General features: G+C 43.3%; 1 protein-coding gene across 4 annotated transcripts in view; it reads left to right on the top strand.

The window, feature by feature from the left end:
• Positions 1–18,029, top strand: part of gpd2 (glycerol-3-phosphate dehydrogenase 2 (mitochondrial)) — a 166,403-nt gene that overhangs the window by 18,636 nt on the left and 129,738 nt on the right. For 3 of the 4 annotated variants that reach the window (XM_068035296.1, XM_068035297.1, XM_068035299.1), the window contains one exon: positions 16,615–16,731. The gene's annotated coding sequence lies outside the window, so the exon portion shown is untranslated. Of the gene's footprint in view, positions 1–10,199; positions 10,282–16,614; positions 16,732–18,029 lie in introns of all 4 variants that reach the window. The other variant, XM_068035298.1, reaches the window with a different exon arrangement.

The raw sequence follows: 18,029 nt of genomic DNA, 5'->3' as shown, positions 1-18,029 counted from the left end.
CTGTTACAATAAGACCAGGTAAAGACCCCTAGACATTGCTTACCTGATCATTACAGTGACCTTTCAACTCTGTTTTTCTCTCCACAGATGCTGCCTGACCTGCTGTGTATTTCTAGTATTTTCTGTTTTTGTTTTCCTTCTGCACGCATCCTGCCAATGATGAAAATGTTAACAACATATTTGTGGCAGAATGAGCTTGAGGGTCTGACAGGCCTGTTCTTCTTCCTACAGCTTATTATCACTTTGTGTCGTCTTGGTGTCAATGATTGTGTGCCCTTTCAGTTCTAACCCCATACTTCTCCTTGATGCTCTCTCAGTGGTAGGAGGCTCTGTGTTATCTAGTTGATGCTTTGAAGTGGGAACTTTAGGGGATTGAGAAGATTGCAGTTTGTTTTCTTTGGGAGCTGTTTTCTCCTTGAAAGGAGAAGGTAGAGTGTGTGAAAGGTCTCTGCTTATCGTCGCATGCGATTCAGTCCAGTTGTGTGAAAGCATTCTTTAATGGGGTGAGATAGTAAAACAAACAAGTACTTTTGGCTGTTTCACTGCTTCCCTACTAATTAAACTGTGAGTGAACAATAGGAAAAGAGATTGGGTGTGAAAGTTTTCTGTATATTTTGAGGGAAGTCAGGGATTATGCTCAACACAGGGAGAACAATGCAGAAGGAAATTGAAATGCACTTAATCATGGGGCTAGATTTTATTTCAGCGCTAGGCTGAAGGTGGAGGCCGACCCCACCTCGGCTCTTTATTGGACTCCACCCCCCCCCCCATCCAAATCCCCTGGCCAAATTCATGGCGGGCAGGTAATTAACTGCTTGCCCTCGGGGTTGCCATCCCCTTTAACGGACAGCTCCCACTTAGCAGTGCCAGCTGGAGTGATGGCCACTGCTGATATTGCAGGAAGCCCCAGGACAAAGGTAAGTGGGTTTGGGGTTGCCAGGGCCGGTCAGGCAGGCCCTGGCAAAGGGATGGGAGGGCGTGGTTGGTGAGGGCAGAGGTGTCTTGCTGTGGGGGTGGCCATTGGCCATGGATTGGCCCTAGAAGAGGGCCCTCCCGAGCTCACGAGGAAGCCACCAGGTCTCCACGTGCTGGCCGGCCCCTCTGACGTTGGCTAAATGCAGGTGGAGGTAGGAGGGGCCCTTTAATGGGCTTTTAAGTGGATTAATTGGCCTCCCAGCGGGTTTTACGTCCAGTGCCGCCCCACGCCATTTTGTTTGGCTCTCCATCCTCCCAGCCCGTCTCCAAGGGCTGGATAAAACCCAGCCCATACAGTCATTACAACACAAAAGGAGGCCATTTGGCTCATCAAGCCCACACTGGCTCTCTGTAGAGCAATCCAATCAGTCCCATTCCCCTGCTCTATCCCTGTAGCCCTGCAAATTTGTTTCCCTCAAGTGCCCATCCAGTTTCCTTTTGAAATAATTCATAGTTCTGTTTCCACCACCCTTGTGGGAAGTGCATTCTGGGCCATTACCATTTGCTATGTGTAAAGAAAAACTTCTTCCTCACAGCCCTCCTGCATCTGTTGCCTTAAATCTGTGGCCCCTAGTCCTTGTACCATCAGCTAATGGGAACAGCTTTACTTTGTCTATCTTATCTAAACCTGTTGTAATCTTCATCTCAACTTGTCATAATCTTGTACACCACTATCAAATCTCCCCTCAATCTACTTTGTTCCAAGGTGAACAACCCCAGCTTCTCCAACTCAACCTTATAGCTAAAATCCTGCATCCCTGCAACCATTCTGGTAAATCTCCACTGCACCCCCTCAAAGACCCTCACTTCCTTCTTAGAGTGTGGTGACCAGAATTGGATTCAATACTCTAGTTGTGGCCTAACAAGAGCTTTATAAAGGTTCAGCATAACCTCCCTGCTTTTGTACTCAATACCTCTATTTATGAAGCCCAAGATCCCAAATGCTTTGCTGCCTCAAAAGCCAAATACTACAGATGCTGGAAATCTGAAATAAAAACAGAAAATGCTGGAAATACTCATCAGGTCTGGCACCATTTGTGGAGAAAGAAACAGAGTTAACGTTTCAGGTCGATGACCATTAGAACAGTGAGAGAGAGAGAGAAAACACAGTGGGAGCAGAGCTTTAAAAAGCGCACCAAAAGGAACAGAGTCGGAGACCACAGAGAGAGAGAGAGAGAGGGTATTTTAAGGGAGTAAAAACAGAGAAAAAAAACAAAGAGTGACATCACAGGAAAACCGTAAGTTCTTTGGTTGTTAAGTAACTGTGAGTTGAATTACTGATTCTAAGTTGATTTTCGATTGGAGGTGAATAGGAGAAATATTTTACAGATTAAAAACTAAACACCAGTCGGAAATTTTAAAAACAAACTAAAATTTAATTAAGTAAAATAGAGATGCAGGGCCAGGCGATGTGTTGTACCTGCATGATGTGGGAGTTGGTGGACCCCATTGTGGTTCCTAGTGACCTCATCTGTAGCAAGTGTTGGCTGCTCGAGGAACTCCAGCTCAGAGTTGATGAGCTGGAGTCTGAGCTTCGGACACTGCAACACATCAGGAAGGGGGAGAGTTACCTGGATGCTGTGTTTCAGGAGACAGTCACACCCGTTAGAGTAACTACCTTGAATTTGGCCAGTGGTCAGGGACAAGAGGGTGTGACTATGAGTGAGGCAGGTAGAGGGATCCAGGAGGTAGTGTTGCAGGAGCCTCAGCCTTTGTCTTTGTCCAACAGGTTTGAGATTCTTGCTCCCTTTGTGGATGAGAGCAGTGACTGTAGGGAGGATGAGCAAACTGACCATCGCACCGTGGTACAGGGAGCCATTCAAGTGGGGGGAGAAAAGAGAAATATAGTCGTAATCGGGGATAGTATAGTTAGGGGCATAGACACTGTTCTCTGTGGCCAGGATCGAGAGTCCCGAAGGCTGTGATGCCTACCTGGTGCCAGGGTTCAGGATATCTCACCTGGGCTGCAGAGGAACTTAGAGTGGGAGGGGAAAGATCCAGTTGTCGTGGTTCATGTAAGTACCAACAATATAGGTAGAACAAGGATAGAAGTTCTGCTGAGGGAATATGAGCAGCTAGGGGCTAAATTAAAAAGCAGAACCAAAAAGGTGGTAATCTCCAGATTACTACCTGAACCACGAGCTAATTGGCACAGGGTCAAAAAGATTAAAGAGTTAAAAGCATGGCTCAAAGATTGGTGTGGGAGAAATGGGTTCGAATTCATGGTGCATTGGCACCAGTACTGGGGAAGGAGGGAGCTGTTCCGATGGGACGGGCTCCACCTGAGTCATGCTGGGACCAGAGTCCTGGCGAATCGCATAACTCGGGCTGTAGATAGGGCTTTAAATTAAATAGTGGGGGGAGTGTTCAGTTGCGTGGAAAATTAGGAAGTCAAAGTTAAAGGAGAAGGTAGGAGTGCAGGTTAGTGATGAGGCTGATTGTTACCAGAAAATAAAAGGTAGGGACAGAACGTGTGAACTTCATGTTGCACCAAGGAATCGTACAAGAGTAGGGAAATTTGATAGTGGAACAAACTTAAAGGCTTTGTATCTGAAAGCACTAAGCATTCAGAATAAAATTAATGTGTTAACAGCGCAAGTAGAGACAAATGGGTATGATTTAGTGGCGATTACTGAGACGTGGTTGCAGGGAAACCAGGTTTGGGAATTGAATATCCAAGGGTACTCAATATTTCAGAAGGATAGGCAGGAAGAAAAAGGAGGAGGTGTAGCTTTGTTAGTAAAGGAAGAGATCAGTGTTATAGTGAGAAATGATATAGGCACTGGAGATCAAGACGTAGAATCAGTCTGGGTAGAAATAAGAAATAGCAAGGGAAAGAAGTCCCTGGTGGGAGTAATCTATAGGTCCCCAAACAGTAGTTCCGCAGTGGGGCACAGTATAAACCAGGAAATACTGGGGGCTTGTAAGAATGGTACGGCAATAATCAAATTTGCAAGGGTTGCCTCGAGGGAGAGTTCATTGAATGTATTAGAGATTATTTTTTGGAGCAAGATGTTGTGGAGCCAACTAGGGAGCAGGCTGTTCTAGATTTGGTATTATTTAATGAGGTGCGATTAATTAATAATCTCATGGTTAAGAATCCTCCAGGGAAGAGTGATCATAGCATGCTAGAATTTCAAATTTAGTTTGAGGGCGAGAAACGAGTCCCACACTAGCGTTCTGGAGTTAAACAAAGGTAATTACATAGGCATGAGGACAGATTTGGCCCTAGTGGACTGGGCAGAAAGACTAAAAGGTAGGACAGTTGATGACCAGTGGCAGATGTTTAAGGAGATATACAATTCCTCCCAACTAAAATATATTCCAGAGAGGAAGAAAGATTGTAAGAGGGGAAAAACACATGCATGGCTAAGCAAGGAAGTTAAGGATAACATAAAGACCAAAACTAAGGCATACCATATTGCAAAGGCCAGTGGCAGGCCGGAAGATTGGGGAACTTTTAAAGATCAACAAAGGGTTACTAAAAAAGTAATAAAAAGAGCAAAGGTAAATTATGAAAGAAAACTAGCGCAAAATATAAACACTGATAGCAAAACCGTCTATAAGTATATAAAAGGGAAGAAATTAACTAAAGTGAATGTTGGTCCCTTGGAGGATGTAACTGGGGAGTTAATAGTGGGGAACACAGAAATGGTGGAGACACTAAATCAGTATTTTGCCTCAGTTTTCACGGTGGAGGACACTAGTACCATCCCAATAGTAACAGGTAATGCAGAGGTTATAGAAAGGGAGGAACTTAGAACAATCATCATCACTAGGGAAAAAGTACTGAGCAAACTATTGAGATTGAAGGCAGACAAGTCCCCAGGGTCTGATGGCCTACATCCTAGGGTCTTAAAGGAAGTGGCAGCGGAGATAGTGGATCTATTGGTTATAATATTCCAAAATTCCCTGGATGTGGGGAAGGTTCCAGTGGATTGGAAAAATGCTAATATAACGGCTTTATTCAAAAAGGGAGGGAGGCAGAAAGGAGGAAATTGTAGAGTTAGTTTAATATCTGTAATTGGGAAGTTGTTAGAATCCATTATTAATGAAGTAATAACAGGACATTTAGAAAGTCAAAACGCAATCCATCAGAGTCAGCATGGTTTTATGAAGGGTAAATTGTGTTTGACTAATTTTCTAGAGTTCTTCGATGATGTAACAAGTAGATATGGGGATCCTGTAGATGTGGTATATCTGGAATTCCAGAAGGCATTTGATAAGGTGCCGCACAAAAGGTTAATACACAAGGTAAGATCACATGGGGTTAGGGGCAATTTATTAGCTTGGATAGAGGATTGGCTAACCAACAGAAAACAGAGTCGGGATAAATGGGTCTTTTTCTGGTTGGCAGGATGTAACTAGTGGGATGCCACAGGGTTCGGTCTCCAGGCCTCAACTATTTACAATCTATATTAATGACTCGGATGCAGGGATCGAAGGTACTAAAGCCAAATTTGCAGATGACACTAAAATCGGGGGGGGGATAGTAAGTTACAATAAAGAAATAAGAAATTTACAAATGGATATGGTTAGGTTAGGTGAATCGGCTAAAATTTGGCAGATGGATTTTAACATGGATAAGTGTGAGGTTATCCATTTTGGTCAGAAGAATAGAAAGGCAAATTATTATCGAAATGGAGAGAAACTTCAGAGTGCTTTGGTGCAGAGGGATATGTGTGTCCTGGTGCATGAATCGCAGAAAACTAGTATGCAGGTGCAGCAGGTAATAAGAAAGGCAAATGGAATTTTGTCAAAAAGTTTCCCAATGCTAAAGGAATAGAGTATAAAAGTAGGGAAGTGTTGCTGCAACTGTACAAGGCATTAGTGAGACTGCACCTGGAGTATTGCACACAGTTTTGGTCCCCTTACTTGAAAGGGATGTAGTTGCATTGGAGGTAGTTCAGAGGAGGTTCACTAGATTGATTCCAGAGATGAGGGGTTTATCTTATGAAGAGAGATTGAGCAGTTTAGGCCTTTACTCTGTAGAGTTTAGAAGAATGAGAGGAGATCTAATTGAAGTATATAAGATGATTAAGGGGATTGACAAAGTAGACGTAGAGAAGTGCCTCTGGTGGGGAAATCTAGAACGAGAAGTCATTGTTTTAGGATACGGGGTAGCAGATTTAAAATAGAGATGAGGAGAAATTACTTCTCTCAAAGGGTTGTGAGTCTGGAATTTACTATCCCAGAGTGCGGTGGATGGCGGGACATTGAGTAAATTTAAGGAGGAGATAGACAGATTTTTAGTTAGTAATGGGTTGAAGGGTTATGGAGAGTGGGCAGGAAAGTGGATTTGAGGCCAGGATGAGATCAGCCATGATCGTATTGAATGGCGGAGCAGGCTCGAGGGGCTGAATTGCCTACTCCTGCTCCTCGTGCCTATGTTCTTATGCTCTAGAACTGGGAAAAGGTTTGAGTAGGTCAAATGGGGAAGGATGGCAAAATAACAAAATGGAAGGTTTGTGATAGGGCAGAAGTGGGGAGACATTAGATGACAAAAGAGTTAGTGGGGCAGAGCCAAAGGGAGCAGTAATGGGACAAGTAAAGAAACAAAAAATGTGTCCAGAGGAATGGTAGAATAATCAACAGAATAATGTCTGAAAGCAAAACAAGAGAAAACCAGATTAAGAGCGAAACATGTAAAGAAAAGAAACAAAATTGGGGGGCGTGTGGGGGGGCGGAGATTACATTCTGAAATGCTTGAACTCGGTGTCGAGTCCAGAAAGCTGTAAGGTGCCTAAACAAAAGATGAAGTGCTATTCCTCGAGCTTGCATTGCAAAAGCTCGGGGTCACAATCGTGGACTGAATGGAGGTGTTCCGCAAAGCAGTCACCTAATTTGTGTTTAGCCTCCCCAGTGTAGAGCAGACCACATTGTGTACAGTGAATACAGTCTACTAAATTGAGAGAAGTACATGTAAATCACTATTTTACTTGGAAGGAGTGTTTGGAGCTCTGGACAAAGGAGAGGTAAAAGGGCAGGTGTTATATCTCCTGCGCTTGCATGGACAGGTGCTGTCGGAAGTGGACGGGGAGTTGGGGGTGATAGAGGAGTGAACCAGGGTGTCGTGGAGGGAACGATCCCTTGGGAATGTTGAAACGGTGGGGGGGAGCGGAAAGATGTGTTTGGTGGTGGCATTACGTTGGAGGTGTTGGTAATGGCTTTGCTAACTACTTTCTCAAAATGTCCTGCCGCCTTCAAAGATGTATGCACACGAACCCCAAGGTCCCTCTGTTCCTGCACACTCTTTAGAAATATGCCATTAAGTATGTATTGCCTCTCCTTATTCCTTCTGTCAAAATGCATTACCTCACACTTCTCTGTATTAAATTCCATCTGCCACTTGTCTGCCCATTCTGCTAGCCGATCTATGTCCTGTTGCAGTTGATTGGTATCATCCTCACTGTCTGCCGCACCTTTTAAATTTGCTATTGTTGGCAAATTATGAAATGTTACCCACCTCTTCTCCCCCTGCCCCAAGTTGCCACCGACCGTCCCTCACATGCACCGCCCCCCTCCCCCCACTCCTTCCAGCCAGGGTCACTTTGTTGGGCTGCCCTTACCTTCCACCATTCTTTTTCTCCACCAACTCCCTCCCCCACTCCACTGCCACAGGCTGTTTGCCACATATGTATCAAGGACTCCAGTCCTCCGCGTGTGCCAGGCTCCACCCACCAAATCAACCCACTGACCCATCAGAACAGTGTGGACAGTCAAAAACTGCTTATTGTTATGATTATTATTTTGGATGTGTATTCCAAAATCACTATCCTGTGGACCAAAGTGCAGAAAATGTGTTGAGAAGGTGGGTTTACAAATTATGAATCTTACAGCAAGGTCCTTTCATCACTTGACTGAACTAGATGTGTGGTAAGGTCAGCACTTCACCCCCTAGTTATACAGTAGTTTATTTTTGATAGTGTGGTTTCTCAGTTTGATGTGTGTGTTACCAATCACTGCTTATCATGATCAGTCAGATATATGGATCAGAACCCTGTTTAGCAAAACCCATTCATGTTTAGCATATTTTTATTCCATACGTTTAGTCTACAGCCATTGCTTCAGTGTGAAGCAGTTTCAATCTGACATCAGAACAAAGCTGAGTGAGGCTCCCTGGAGGAATCTTAGCTTCATTCAGATTGTCAGGTTGAATCTGTTTTCGAGTCATTTTAGTGCTTTGAATTTAATTCACACTGTGCGTTCCTCGTCAGTGGGAAAAGTGTTTTGGCTTCTCACCTCCGTTAAATTTGTGGAGTGTGACTGTTTAGTGCGTGTTAGGAGGTGGGAAGAAGGAAGAATGTAAATGTAATGGGATTGCTTGCTTCAGTGCTGCTCACTAGTACTTCAGTTGAGCAGTGCTGCGAGTTTGCAATTATACATTTGAATTTAAGTTTTAAAATTCTTTAACATTTAAGATATGCTTTGAATTAAAGCCTACCGGAAAAAAAGGAATGAAGTTGCTCTGTACCACAGGAAAGCAACTTGGATGGTGTGTCGGCAGCTTGAGTGCTACAAAACTGTTCACTGATAAGCTGTTTAAATTGCCAGTTTGCTGCTTGAACTGCTCAACTGCCACCTTCAGATGTAATGGTCATTCAGCTGTCTTGATTACTTAGGGACCTACCAGATTTTATTATTTTAACTGAATTCCGCTATATTATTTGGCAGGATAAATTCAGCAAACACATGCTTCCAGCATTGGAAGACAGTGCAAGCCAAGGAGTATAGCAGAAGTGTATTCCATCACAATCTGTTAACCTCATGGCCTGGCATATCGCTACCATTACAATCCAACCAGGTGACAAACCCTGGTTCAAAAAGGAATGTCGAGGAGCCTGCCAGGAGAATCCAGGTGTTCCTAAAAAATGCGGTGCCAACTTGGTGTACTATAATACATGACTGCACACATGCTAAATAGTGGAACCAGCATGCTGTAGACAGGGCCAAGTGATCCACAACCAATGGATCAGATGAGGGCACTGTAGTCCAGCCACATTCATTAGTGAATGGTAGTGGGCAATTAAACGACTAATGGGAGGAGGAGGCTCCATGAACATCCGATCCTCAATGGTGGGGGAGCTCTCCACATGAGTGCAAACATGAGTTGAAGCGTTTGCAACCCTTTTCAGTCAGTAGTGCCGAATGGATGATCCGTCTCAGCCTCCTCCTGAGGTCCCCAGCATCACAGATGCCAGCCTTCAGCCAATTTGATACACGCCACATGAGGTCAAGAAACAGCTGACCACACTGGATGTGGCAAAGGTGTGGGTCTGATGACATCCTTGCTGTAAAACTGAAGACTTGTGCTCCAGGATTAGCTGCATCTCTTGCCAAGCTGTTTCAATACAGCTATGACAGTGGTATCTACCTGACAAAGTGGATAATTGCCAGTATATGCTGGAAATTTGAAATAAAATCAGAATAATTGCTGGAAATACCTCAGCAGATCTGGCAACATCTGCAGTGATAAACAGAGTTAATGTCTCAGGTTGATGAAAGGACATCGACCTGAAACATTGGATGGAATTTTACCGGCCTCCTGATGACAGGCTTGAAGGTTGGCGGGGGTGGGGGGCAGAAAATAGGGGAAGCTGCATTGAGATGGCTCCCCGACGCATTCCTGCTGCCAGGGAACTTTACCGGCGCGGGTTGGGAATTGGTTCAGCTACCTGTTCCACGGAGGCGGGCAGCCAATTAAGACTGTTAAGGGCCCGATTAGGGGTGATTTTGTGACCTCACCAGCTGAATGGAGGCGGACTGCCTGCAGCAGGCTGGAGGGTCATCCGAGCCAGTGGCTCCATGCCCCAATGAAGGGCTTGCGATCAGAAAAGGCCGCATCCCTGGCCCAAATGATGCCTTTGGAGGGGTTTCCGCCTCTGAGGGGCCGACTGGCTTTGGCCCTCATAATTTTTGGTTTGTATCCATGCCTCCAAGGGCCTCTCCATGATGAGGTGCCCTTGCAGTCCTAGACCTGCCTCAGCAGTGTCCACCTCTCCTGATGTACTGCTGAGGTTCCAGAGCTGCCGATCTTCTGATTGGCCGCCTCTGTGCACACTGTCCTGCGGGTCCAATTTGGAGGCAGCTTCCCAGAACGTTGCACCGCTGGTCTTGCTGCCAGCAAGTGTGGGCTTAGTGTCCTCCATTTGGTCCCAATGTCAAGATCCTGAAGCATGTGTGAAAATCCAGCCTATTGACTGATTCTGTTTCTCTGTCCACAGATACTGCCGTACCTGCTCAGTATTTCCAGAGGGGTGGGGAGAAGCTTGCACTACTGCTGTCATTCCTGGCTTTCCCCAACTGGTGGGTTCCCAAAGTGCACCCCTAATGGTGTTGTATAATGAGGTGACTTCCTGGACTATGCAGGATCAGAGCCAGTGGCCACTGGCAAATGCATCCTGGTGTTTACTCCAGAATATTGGGAACCTGGTATTTTGGCCCTGCTGAGTATAATGTTACAGTAATCTGCAAATTCAGAATTTTATTCCCACTGTGAGTTAGACCATGGACAGCTCACCTGCACTTTTACCATTTGTGAGTACATTGAGCCTTTTCAGTTGTGGGTTAAATTCAAAAACTTACCAATGAGTATCACCTGTTGCTTATTTGCATAAAATTTCAAGTTCAGAACAATAAACAACCAATTACGCACACAAATGTCTTTAATTACAGCATTCCCATGTGATCTCAATCATAGGCAGATTAAAATATTCATGTATAATTTCCAAAGACTATAATCATTGATAAGCTTGATTCACCGTTCATCTTTTCAAACTTTTAATAATGCTTGGGCAGTGGCTAACACCATTGTTATGACATTAGCAGTACTTCATCCACACTATCTTGTATGAACGTTTACAACATGTATACAGCCATAAAATTGTACACAACGTTGAGGTAGGAAATTTTCTATTTACTCAATATATTTAGGTTATCTATGAATTGCTGTTGCTTGTGGTGCTTCTGATCTGTTCAGTCCTTCCTTTCTTGGGATAACCTATATAATCAGCTGAAAGGCTGAGTACTCTAGTTATATATTTCCAGTTAAAAATGTACCAGAAACATCTCCATAGATCACAGACTGTACCTTGAATTTGGTTAATTGCGTAATGTACTATTAAGGTATTCCGTTTAAATGAAAGTGAAAAGATTAGTTAATAAATGGAAAGGTTCTCTTAAAATCATGCGATTAATTACTTCCAACAGAGGCCTTAACAAGAATTTGCCTGTTGATGTATATGCAGAGTTAAAGCAGAAATATTATTGTGATTATTTCGAGATTATTACGACCGACCACTCCCGTCAAAGCCCCCAAATGAGGCTAACCAAACCAGGTGCCTTTAAATCAACAAATTAACTCTTTAATTAAAAGAACTAAATTCTTAAACACTATGAACATTTAAAAATAGAAAAATTAGAGTCCTTGCAAATTTACAGTCCAGTGTTGTTCGAAGTCCCTCGCAGTCATCCAATGCGGGTAAAAAGGTTCTTCCACAGTAGAACAGTCCGTAGTCTAACTTCAGTAGGTGATGCTTTCCTTCTCCAGCGAATTTCAACAATTAACAACTAGCAAACACTCTCAACAGAATCAATCTGACCTTAGAGTTTTTTAAGGGATAAAAGATTGTCGCAGTCTAACTTCCCTTTCTTCAATTTAAACTACCAGCGATCTCTGTCTTGGCTTGACTTTTTAGAATTTCAAGAGATAATAATTAAACAGACAAAAATCCTATTTCCTTCAGTTTAAATGGTTGAGAGCTCTTTTTCAGTGCTGACACCACAGCCTCTGTTAAGTTAGGACAAACTGTCTTACTAACTGCTAGTTCAAACTGAATTGTAACAAATGTATCGCATCAGGCTCACTCCCAGTGGCTGTTTCCATGGTATCGAGACTGCACCCTTTGAATCGCAGTTTCCAAATGGCCGATTCTAAGGCAATGAAAATGCACGTTCCTATAACTCCTAAGGCTTGCCGGCTCTTAAAGCAATACTGATCCCTTGCAAGCCTTAAAGGCAAACCACATATTCCAAAAAAAAACTACAAGACTGTGACATAAGTGAATGGGTTAGGAACACAGGAACACGAGTAGGCCATTCAATGAGATTGATCTGCATCCTAACTCCATCCACCTGCCTTGGTTCCATTTCCCTTAATATCCTTGGCTTTCAAAAATCTATTAATCTTAGATTTAAAATTATTATTTGAGCTGTCATCTAGTGCTTTTTGTGGGAGAGAGTTCCACACCTCCACCACCCTTTGCACGAAGAAGTGTTTCCTAACTTCTCTCTCCTGAATGGACTAGTTGTGATGTTAAGGCTACATTCCCTTACACTTAAGGTTACCTTCCCTTATGCTTGACTCTTCCACCAGCAGAAAAACTCTCCATCAATGCCTTTCAAAATCCTCAATCAGATCACCCCTTAACCTTCTATATTCCAGGGAATAGATGCCTAGTTTATGTAATCTCTCTTCGCAATCTAACTGTTGGAGCCCTGGTAACTTACTGGTGAATCTGGGCTGCACTCCTTCCAACTCCCACATATTCTAAGGTGCAGTGCCCAGAACTGTGCACTACTCCAGATGTGGTCTAGCTAGGGTTAGTATAGTGTCTTACCAGCTGATTAAAATTAATAATGTTTAAAATTATGCTTTTCAAGCCTTTAAGAATATTATCAATACCACCTGCAACCTGTCTTAACATCAGGTTAGACCAAATCACTACTGAAATTAAAATTAAAACTGGTCGATTTATACTTGTCTTCTCCCTGTTCTGGGGGATTGGTGAAAGCCATGGCTGTTACACAACCATGGTCATGGTCATAGAGTCATAGTCATAGAGTTATACAGCACAGAAATAGGCCCTTCGGCCCATCGTGTCTGTGCTGGCCATCAAGCACCTAACTATTCTAATCCCATTTTCCAGCACTTGGCCCGTAGCCTTGTATGCTGTGGCGTTTCAAGTGCTCATCTAAATACTTCTTAAATGTTGTGAGGGTTCCTGCCTCTACCACCTCTTCAGGCACTGCGTTCCAGATTCCAACCACCCTCTGGGTGAAAATTTTTTTCCTCAAATCCTTTCTAAACCTCCTGCCCCTTACCTTAAATCTATGCCTCCTGGTTATTGTCCCCTCTGCATTATAGAATTAGAATTAGAATTAGAACTTTACAGCGCAGTACAGGCCCTTCGGCCCTCGATGTTGCGCCGACCTGTGAAACCATCTGACCTACACTATTCCATTTTCATCCATATGTCTATCCAATGACCACTTAAATGCCCTTAAAGTTGGCGAATCTACTACTGCTGCAGGCAGGGCGTTCCACGCCCCTACTACTCTCTGAGTAAAGAAACTACCTCTCACATCTGTCCTATATCTATCACCCCTCAACTTGTAGCTATGTCCCCTCGTGTTTGCCATCACCATCCGAGGAAAAAGACGCTCACTATCCACCCTATCTAACCCTCTGATTATCTTGTATGTCTCTATTAAGTCACCTCTCCTCCTCCTCCTCTCCAACGAAAACAACCTCAAGTCCCTCAGCCTTTCCTCGTAAGACCTTCCCTCCATACCAGGCAACATCCTAGTAAATCTCCTCTGCACCATTTCCATAGCTTCCACATCCTTCCTATAATGCGGTGACCAGAACTGCCAGCGGTGACCAGAACTGCCAGCGGTGACCAGAACTGCTAAGGGAAAAAGTTTCTTCCTATCTAACCTATCAATGCCCCTCATAATTTTGTATACCTCAATCATATCTCCCCTCAGCCTTCTCTGCTCTAAGGAAAACAACCCCAGCCTTTTCAGTCTCTCTTCATAGCTGCAACGCTCCAGCCCAGGCAACATCCTGGTGAATCTCCTCTGCACTCTCTCCAGTGCAATCACATCCTCTTATAGTAGCGTGCCCAGAACTGTACTCAGTCCTCCAGCTGTGGCCTAACTAGCATTTTATACAGCTCCATCATTACCTCCCTGCTCTTATATTCTGTGCCTCGGCTAATAAAGGCAAGTATCCCATATGTCTTCCTAACCACCTTATCTACCTGTGCTGCTGCCTTCAGTGATCTGTGGACAAGTACACAAGGTCCCTCTGACCATCTGTGCTCCCTAGGGTCCTACCATCCATTGTATATTTTCTTGCCTTGTTAGTCCTTGTACAGGTCCCACCTTTGCCAGAAGCAGACCCAGTGATCCAGGAAACTAAAGCCTTCCCTCCTGCACCACCTCCTCAGCCACGCATTCATCTGCTCTTTCCTCCTATTCCTATACTCACTAGCACGTGGCACTGGGAGTAATCTAGAGATTACAACCTTTGAGGGCCTGCTTTTTAATCTGCTACCTAGCTCCCTAAATTCCTGTTGCAGGACCTCATCCCTCTTTCTACCTATTTCATTGGTACCAATGTGTACCACGGCCTTTGACTGTTCACCCTGTCCCCCCTGTCCCTTCAGAATGTCCTGCAGCTGCTCCTAGACATCCATGACCCTAGGACCAGGGAGGCAATATACCATCCTGGAGTCTCGTTTGCGGCCGCAGCAACACCTGTCTGCTCCCTTTACGATTGAATCCCCTATCAGTGTGGCGCTCTCACTCTTTTTCACCCCCTCCTGAGCAGCAGAGCTATCCGTGGTGCCACGAACTTGGCTGTTGCTGCTTTTCCCTGGGAGGCCATCTCCCCCCCCCCCCCCCGCCCCCCCACCTTCCCCAACAGTATCCCAAGTGGTATATCTGTTTGAGAGAGGAATGGCCACAGGGGACCCCTGCACTACCTGCCTGCACCTACTACTCTTCCTGGTTGTCACCCATCTCTTTTCTGCCTCTGTAGCCATTACCTGCGGTGTGACCACCTCGCTAAACGTGCTATCCACGACATCCTCAGCATCGCGAATGCTCCACAGTGAGTCCATCCGCAGCTACAGCTGCGCATTGCGGTCAGCTAGTAGCTGCAGCCAGACATACTTCCTGCATGGTCGCCAGGGACACTTGAAGTGTCCCTGATTTCCCACATAGCGCAGGAGGAGCATGCCACAGGGCTGAGCTCTCCTGCCATGACTTGCCCTTAGATTAAGCTCCTTAGTTACTCCCTTTAATTTAGTGTACTAATTACAATAGGGACCTTATTCTACTCCAAACACTACCTACTACAACCTAAATTCCTTACCTTTACTTTTACTTTGGCTATTGAAAGTAGTAAAAAAGGGTAGAAATACTCACCTGTTCTTACTTACCAATCAGCTGCCTCCCCTTGCACTGTGTCACTTTCTGAACTGTGACGTCAGTCCTGAAACTCTCTCGCTGTCCCTGTGAGAGTGCGTGAGAATATGCCTCTTTCCCTGGCCTCTCGCAGTCTCCTTTAAGCAGCTGGAACTCCTGCCCGCCAGTGCCTGTCTCCTCGCAGGTCCGCTCGGTCTGGCAATCAACAAGACAACAATGGTGATCAACAATACAACATTGAGCTGTATAGAAAGCAGTGTCTGTATCACAAACATAGTAACTAAAAAAACTCACATTTATATAGCACCTTGCACGTAGAAAATGCCCAAAAGTATTTCACAAGCAAGGTAAGAGAAACAGATACTGACAAAATACTGTGGATGCTGGAATTCTGAAATATAAGCAGAAAAGTGCTGTTTAGGCAGCATCTGTGGAGAGAGAAACAAGTTAATATTTCTCTTTCCACAGATGCTGCCAGACCTGCTGAGTGAATCCAGCATTTCTTGTTTTTGTTTCAGATTTCCAGCATCCGCAGTATTTTGCTTTTAAGTTAATATTTCAGGCTGGTGATCTTTCATCAGAAAGAAAAACAGAGGGAGCTATTAGAAAGGGTGACTGAAACTATGATCAAAGAGATGGGTCTTGAGGTTTTTAAAGGTGAACAGAGAGCAATTGAGGAGGTTATGTAGGTAGGGAGTTCCAAAGACTAGGATTGAGGCAGTTGAATATTCTGCCATCAATGATGAGGCAAAGGGAGTAGGTGATGCATGGAAGGCTAGTGTTAAAGCAACAGGGTATGAAGAATGTAGGGCTGGAGGAAATAGTAAAGTTAGGCTTAGACAAGGCCTATGAGAGATCTATAGATGATGGGGATTTTAAATGTTATGCATTGGAGGATCAGGAAGTGGTGTAGATCAGTAAGGACAGTGGTCAAAGGCGAGATGAACTTAATGCAGAACAGGGTATTTGAGCAGAGTTTTTGGACATGTTGAAATTTATGGAGATTGAAAGATGGGAGTACATAAGGAGTCTGGAGGTTAGAAAGACGAGAATAAAAATTTCAGTAATGGAGGGGCAGAGAAAAGTCTGAGATGGGCAATGGAGCAAAGGTAGAGATTACTGGTCTGGCTGATGAATAGATAGATGTAGGGTTTAATGTTCAACTTGGGGTCAAAGAGGATGGCAAGGTGATTTGGTTCAGCCTGAGAGTGGCCAGTAGTTTTACTGATGAGAGTAGAATTTGTGGCTAATATTGATTTAGGTGTTCATATAAACAACTGTCTCTTTTTTAACTAGACACAAATAATTTTATAATGTATATTCAAAAGATATTTTAATGGAAGTTTAAACAATTCTGTTATAACATATGGAACCTTATTAATTCAGTACTGCATTTTAAAATCACTGCCCTTGATTTCTTTTCAGTCTATAATAAAGTCATGGATGAATTTTCACCTTCATAACCATGACTTCAAAGTAAAACTTGTGGCAATCGACTACCAGCCATTGTTCACCCAGTGATAAGAGTGAAGATTTACACCGGTAAGAATCCAAATCAAAACCCAACTTTCTGCTTTGCTTGTTAGGTATTTTGTATTTTAGAGTTTGTATAAAATCTATTTTTTTTTTTGTTCCCCCAATAGGGTGCTGGTGAACTTAAGCCTTTTAAGGATTTCTGCGTCATTGATAAACCTGATTCCAGTTATAGTATCTATCAACATGTTACATTTTCATTTCTTCTGCTTTGAGTTGACCAAAATAAACTATATGCTGCACCTAATTTTACATTCTTCACTCACCTAACATTAAGGACGCTGTTCAAGCAATTAATGTATTGTATGCATTGGGATTGAGGATGAGTCGGGTAATCTGAAGGGGAGACTACATGCCGGGACCATCAATTAAAAGGACTGTTTTCAATTCTATGCCGTAGAGTACATATGAATGTATTATTAATATTCAATCAAACCTACTCAGATCAGAAGAAAGATTCTTTTCATTTTATTTTTTCTGTTTTTATCCTCTTTCCCCCACTCCAACAAATTGTATAAAGCCTTTATTCAGTAAGTTAAACCTCTGTAAGCCCCCATTCTCAAATTAGCTTTGAAATTTGTGATGCTACATTTTTCAAAATCAGTGTAATTAATATTCTGTAAAAATAGATGTGCTTTGTTTAATCATCAGTAATTTCAAAAGTTGCATTCACATTGAAGATTGTTTCAGCAGCAGCCCAGGTAAAGCTTTGGCATTACTCCAGAGCTTGAGGAATTTAATTTCTGGTGCATTGAGCTTAAGATATTAAAATGAGAAACAGGTACAGTGTTTCTACAGTTGTGTATGTTCTGTTTAATAGAGCTTTCTATATCCTTATTACAGTTCTGTATTTTGCAGCTAGCTAAGTAAATGCTTATGAATGCTGCATGTAATGACATTTTTAATCCTATTATACTCCAAGTATCTATGGTTACTATAGTTATTGTTAAGATAATATAAAAGTGCATTAAACATATATAGTGTACAGTCCATAAAGTGCAACTTTACAAATATCACAAGTCAATCAAATTGTGTAAATATATATTAATCTCTCTGTGAGTGACCTTTGAAAACTTCATATCGTACAACTGAATGTGTCAGTGGTCTTAAATGTCCTTCAGAATACAGGATCTTGCTGTTTGTCTTTGTTTGAAAATAACATGTCCTTTTAGGTGAATGGTTAGTAATTGGATGGAACTTAGTATGTGTCTCATACAAGAAGAGGGCAGCATAATAATGCATGCATATGAATATACTGTAATATGCAAAAGGAAAAAACAACTACTAGCTGAAGTATATTCTTTACT

Source organism: Heterodontus francisci, chromosome 7 (assembly GCF_036365525.1).
Source record: "Heterodontus francisci isolate sHetFra1 chromosome 7, sHetFra1.hap1, whole genome shotgun sequence".
Taxonomy (NCBI): Eukaryota; Metazoa; Chordata; class Chondrichthyes; order Heterodontiformes; family Heterodontidae; genus Heterodontus; species Heterodontus francisci.
The sequence above is the reverse complement of the archived record's forward strand: the minus strand, read 5'-3'. Positions and strand labels throughout refer to the sequence as shown.